The following is a 6,000-nucleotide window of genomic DNA, read 5'->3' on the forward strand; positions in this document are numbered from 1 at the left end:
ATGGAATGCAAGCTGCATCCAACAGTACTCAAGAGGCATCTTCTGAAGAAGAGGCTTATGATCCTGAGAACCCTGCAATAGCAGAGGTAAATTATATGGGTGAACCCTACGGAAACACCTATAATCCCTCATGCAGAAATCATCCAAATTTCTCACGGAAGGATCAACAAAAGCCTCAACAAGGCTTTAATAATGGTGGAAGAAACATGTTTAGCAATAGCAAGCCTTTTCCACCATCCACTTAGCAACAGACAGAGAATTCTGAGCAGAATCCATCTAGCTTAGCAAATATAGTCTCTGATCTATCTAAGGCCACTCTAAGTTTCATGAATGAAACAAGGTCCTCCATTAGAAATTTGGAGGCACAAGTGGGCCAACTGAGTAAGAAGATCACTGAAACCCCTCCTAGTACTCTCCCAAGCAATACAGAAGAGAATCCAAAGAGAGAGTGCAAGGCCATTGATATAACCATTATGGCCGAATCCAAGGAGGAAGGAGAGGACGTGAATCCCAAGGAGGAAGACCTCATGGGACGTCCAGTGATCAACAAGGAGTTTCCCTTTGAGGAACCAAAAGAATCCAAGGCTCATCTAGAGACCATAGAGATTCCATTGAACCTCCTTGTGCCCTTCATGAGTTCTGATGAGTATTCTTCTTCTGAAGAGAATGAGGATGTTACTGAAGAGCAAGTTGTCAAGTTCCTTGGTGTAATCATGAAGCTGAAAGCCAATTTATTTGGTAATGAGACTTGGGGAGATGAACCTCCCTTGTTCACCAATGAATTAAATGCATTGGATTAACTGAGATTGCCTCAGAAGAAGCAGGATCCTGAAAAGTTCCTAATACCTTGTACCATAGGCACCATGACCTTTGAAAAGGCTCTATGTGACCTTGGGTCAGGAATAAACCTCATGCCACTCTCTGTAATGGAGAAACTTGGAATCTTTGAGGTACAAGCCGCTAGAATCTCATTAGAGATGGCAGACAATTCAAAGAAACAGGCTTATGGATAAGTAGAGGACATGTTAGTAAAGGTTGAAGGCCTTTACATCCCTGCTGATTTCATAATCCTAGACACTGGGAAGGATAAGGATGAATCCATCATCCTTGGAAGACCCTTCCTAGCCACAGCAAGAGCTGTGATTGATGTGGACAGAGGAGAGTTGGTCCTTCAACTAAATGAGGACAACCTTGTGTTTAAAACTCAAGGATCTCTCTCTGCAACCATGGAGAGGAAGCATGAAAAGCTTCTCTCACTACAGAGTCAACCAGAGCCCCCACAGTCAAACTCTAAGTTTGGTGTTGGAAGGCCACAACCAAACTCTAAGTTTGGTGTTGAACTCGCATATCCAAACTCTAAGTTTGGTGTTGGGAAGTCTCAACAATGCTCTGAACATCTGTGAGGCTCCATAAGAGCTCACTGTCAAGCTATTGACATTAAAGAAGCGCTTGTTGGGAGGCAACCCAATTTTTATTTATCTAATTTATTTTCATTCTTATTGTTCTTTTATGTTTTATTAGGTTCATGATCATGTGGAGTCACAAAATAAATACAAAAATTAAAAACAGAATCAAAAATAGCAGAAGAAAAATCACACCCTGGAGGAGGGACTTACTGGCGTTTAAACGCTAGTAAGGAGCGTCTGGCTGGCGTTCAATGCCAGAACAGAGCATGGATCTGGCGTTGAACGCAAGAAACAAGCAGCATCCTGGCGTTCAGACGCCAGAAATGCTCACTGAGGAAAGCTGACGCTGAACGCCAGAAACAAGCATAGAACTGGCGTTCAACGCCAGAAACATGCTGCATCTGGGCGTTGAACGCCTAGAACAAGCATCAATTCGGCGTTTAAACGCCAGAATTGCATGCAAAGGCATTTTACAAGCCTAATTGGTGCAGGGATACAAATCCTTGACACCTCAGGATCTGTGGACCCCATAGGATCATCTCAGCATCTGTGGACCCCACAAGATCCCCACCTACCACCACTCATACTCTTCCCTCTTCTCATTCATCCTCTCTTCCCAATAAACACCCTTCCCCAAAACCCTTCACCAATCACCTCAATCTCTCTCTTCCCTATCACCCATTCACCACTCACATCAATCCACCCTTCCTCATAAACCCCACCTACCTTCAAAATTCAAAATCAATTTCCCACCCAAAACCACCCCTTATGGCCGAACCTTAACCCCCCTCCCTTCCCTATATAAAGCCCTCCATTCTTCCTCATTTTCACACAACACAACCCTCTCTCCCTCTCCTCTATTTCTTCTTCTTCTTCATCTATTCTTTCTTCTCTTGCTCGAGGGCGAGGAATATTCTAAGTTTGGTGTGGTAAAAGCATAAGCTTTTTGTTTTTCCATTACCATTGATGGCACCTAAGACCGGAGAATCCTCTAGAAAAGGGAAAGGGAAGACAAAAGCTTCCACCCCCGAGTCATGGGAGATGGAAAGATTCATCTCCAAAGCTCATCAAGACCACTTCTATGATGTAGTGGCCAAGAAGAAGGTGATCTCCGAGGTCCCTTTCAAACTCAAGAGAAATGAGTATCCGGAGATCCGACATAAAATCCAAAGAAGAGGTTGGGAAGTTCTAACCAACCCCATTCAACAAGTCGAAATTCTAATGGTTCAAGAGTTCTATGCTAATGCATGGATCACCAAGAACCATGATCAAAGTAAGAACCCGAACCCAAAGAGTTATCTCACCATGGTTCAGGGGAAATACTTATATTTTAGTCCGGAAAATGTGAGGTTGGCGTTTAACTTGCCCATGATGCAAGGAGATGCACGCCCCTACACTAGAAGGGTCAATTTTAATCAAAGGTTGGACCAAGTCCTTAGGGACATATGTGTGGAAGGAGCTCAGTGGAAAATAGATTCCAAAGGCAAGCCGGTTCAATTAAGAAGACTGGACCTCAAGCCTGTAGCTAGAGGATGGTTGGAGTTCATCCAACGCTCCATCATCCCCACTAGCAACCGATCTGAAGTTACTGTGGATCGGGCCATCATGATTCATAGCATCATGATTGGAGAGGAAGTAGAAGTTCATGAAGTCATCTCCCTTGAACTCTACAAAATAGCCGAAAAGCCCTCTCCCTTGGCAAGGCTAGCTTTCCCTCATCTTATTTGCCATCTATGTTACTCAGCTGGAGCTTTCATAGAAGGAGACATTCCCATTGAGGAAGAGAAGCCCATCACTAAGAAAAGGATGGAGCAAACAAGAGAGCCCACTCATGGAGCTCAAGAAACACATGAGGAAGCTCACCATCAAGAAATCCCTGAGATACCTCAAGGGATGCACTTTCCTCCACAGAATTTTTGGGAGCAAATCAACACCTCCCTAGGAGAATTAAGTTCCAACATGGGACAATTAAGGGTGGAACATCAAGAGCACTCCATCATCCTCCATGAAATTAGAGAAGATCAAAGAGCAATGAGGGAGGAGCAACAAAGACAAGGAAGAGACATAGAAGAGCTCAAGGACATCATTGGTTCCTCAAGAAGGAAACGCCACCATCACTAAGGTGGACTCATTCCTTGTTCTTAAATTTTCTGTTTTTCGTTTTCTTTATGTTAAATGTTTATCTATGTTTGTGTCTTATTACATGATCATTAGTATTTAGTAACTATGTCTTAAGGTTATGAATGTCCTATGACTCCATCACCTCTCTTAAATGAAAAATGTTTTAATTCAAAAGAACAAGAAGTACATGAGTTTCGAATTTATCCTTGAACTTAGTTAAATTATATTGATGTGGTGACAATACTTTTTGTTTTCTGAATGAACGCTTAAACAGTGCATATGTCTTTTTGAAGTTGGTGTTTTAGAATGTTAAATATGTTGGCTCTTGAAAGAATGATGAAAAGGAGACATGTTATTTGATAATCTGAAAAATCATAAAAATAATTCTTGAAGCAAGAAAAAGTAGTGAACACAAAAGCTTGCAGAAAAAAATATATATGCAAAAAAAAGGGAGAAAGAAAAAGAAAAAGCAAGCAGAAGAAGCCAATAGCCCTTAAAACCAAAAGGCAAAGGTAATAAAAAGGATCCAAGGCTTTGAGCATCAGTGGATAGGAGGGCCTAAAGGAATAAAATCCTGGTCTAAGCGGCAGAACCAAGCTGTCCCTAACCATGTGCTTGTGGCGTGAAGGTGTCAAGTGAAAACTTGAGACTGAGCGGTTAAAGTCAAGGTCCAAAGCAAAAAAAAAAAAAAAAAGAAGAGTGTGCTTAAGAACCATGGACACCTCTAATTGGGGACTTTAGCAAAGTTGAGTCACAATCTAAAAAGGTTCACCCAATTATGTGTCTGTGGCATTTATGTATCCGGTGGTAATACTGGAAAACAAAGTGCTTAGGGCCACGGCCAAGACTCATAAAGTAGCTGTGTTCAAGAATCAACATACTGAACTAGGAGAATCAATAACACTATCTGAATTCTAAGTTCCTATAGATGCCAATCATTCTGAACTTTAATAGATAAAGTGAGATGCCGAAACTATTCAAGAAGCAAAAAGCCATAAGTCCCGCTCATCTGATTGGAGCTATGTTTCATTGATAATTTTGAATTTATAGTATATTCTCTTCTTTTTATCCTATTTTATTTTCAGTTGCTTGGGGACAAGCAACAATTTAAGTTTGGTGTTGTGATGAGCGGATAATTTATACGCTTTTTGGCATTGTTTTTAGTATGTTTTTAGTAGGATCTAGTTACTTTTAGGGATGTTTTTATTAGTTTTTATGTTAAATTCACATTTCTGGACTTTACTATGAGTTTGTATGTTTTTCTGTGATTTCAGGTATTTTCTGGCTGAAATTGAGGGACTTGAGCAAAAATCAGATTCAGAGGTTGAAGAAGGACTGCTGATGCTGTTGGATTCTGACCTCCCTGCACTCAAAGTGAATTTTATGGAGCTACAAAACTCCAAATGGCGTTCTCTCAATGGCGTTGAAAAGTAGACATCCAGGGCTTTCCAGCAATATATAATAGTCCATACTTTGCCCGAGTTTAGACGACGCAAAAGGGCGTTGAACGCCAGTTCTACGCTGCAATCTAGAGTTAAACGCCGGAAACACGTCACGAACCAGAGTTGAACGCCAAAAACACGTTACAACTTGGCGTTCAACTCCAAAAGAAGCCTCTGCATGTGTAAACTTCAAGCTCAGCCCAAGTACACACCAAGTGGGCCCCGGAAGTGGATTTATGCATCAATTACTTACTTTTGTAAACCCTAGTAGCTAGTCTAGTATAAATAGGACTTTTTACTATTGTATTTACATCTGATGATTTTTAGTTCATCTTTGGATCATATTGATCACATCTGGGGACGTTTAGTTCTTAGACCTTGGGGGCTGGCCATTCGGCCATGCCTGGACCATCACTTATGTATCTTCAACGGTAGAGTTTCTACACACCATAGATTAAGGTGTGGAGCTCTGCTGTTCCTCATGAATTAATACAAAGTACTACTGTTTTTCTATTCAATTCAAGCTTATTCCTATTATAAGATGTTCATTCGCACCCAAGAACATGATGAATGTGATGATTATGTGACGCTCATCATCATTCTCACTAATGAACGCGTGTCTGACAAACACTTCCGTTCTACATGCAAACAAGCTAGAATGAGTATCTCTTAGATATCTAATACAGAGGACCGAGTCCGAGATATTAGAATCTTCGTGGTATAAGTTAGAACCCATGGATGGCCATTCTTGAGATCCGGAAAGTCTAAACCTTGTCTGTGGTATTTCGAGTAGGATCTGGGAAGGGATGGCTGTGACGAACTTCAAATTCGTGAGTGCTGGGCGTAGTGACAGACGCAAAAGGAGGGTGAATCCTATTCCAGTATGATCGAGAACCTCCAGATGATTAGCCGTGCCGTGATAGAGCATTTGGACCTTTTTCACAGAGAGGATGGGATGTAGCCATTGACAACGGTGATGCCTTACAGAAAGCTTGCCATGGAAGGGAGTAGGATTGATTGGATGAAGACAG

This window comes from Arachis ipaensis, chromosome B8 (assembly GCF_059453495.1).
Source record: "Arachis ipaensis isolate K30076 ecotype BB chromosome B8, ASM5945349v1, whole genome shotgun sequence".
NCBI lineage: Eukaryota > Viridiplantae > Streptophyta > Magnoliopsida > Fabales > Fabaceae > Arachis > Arachis ipaensis.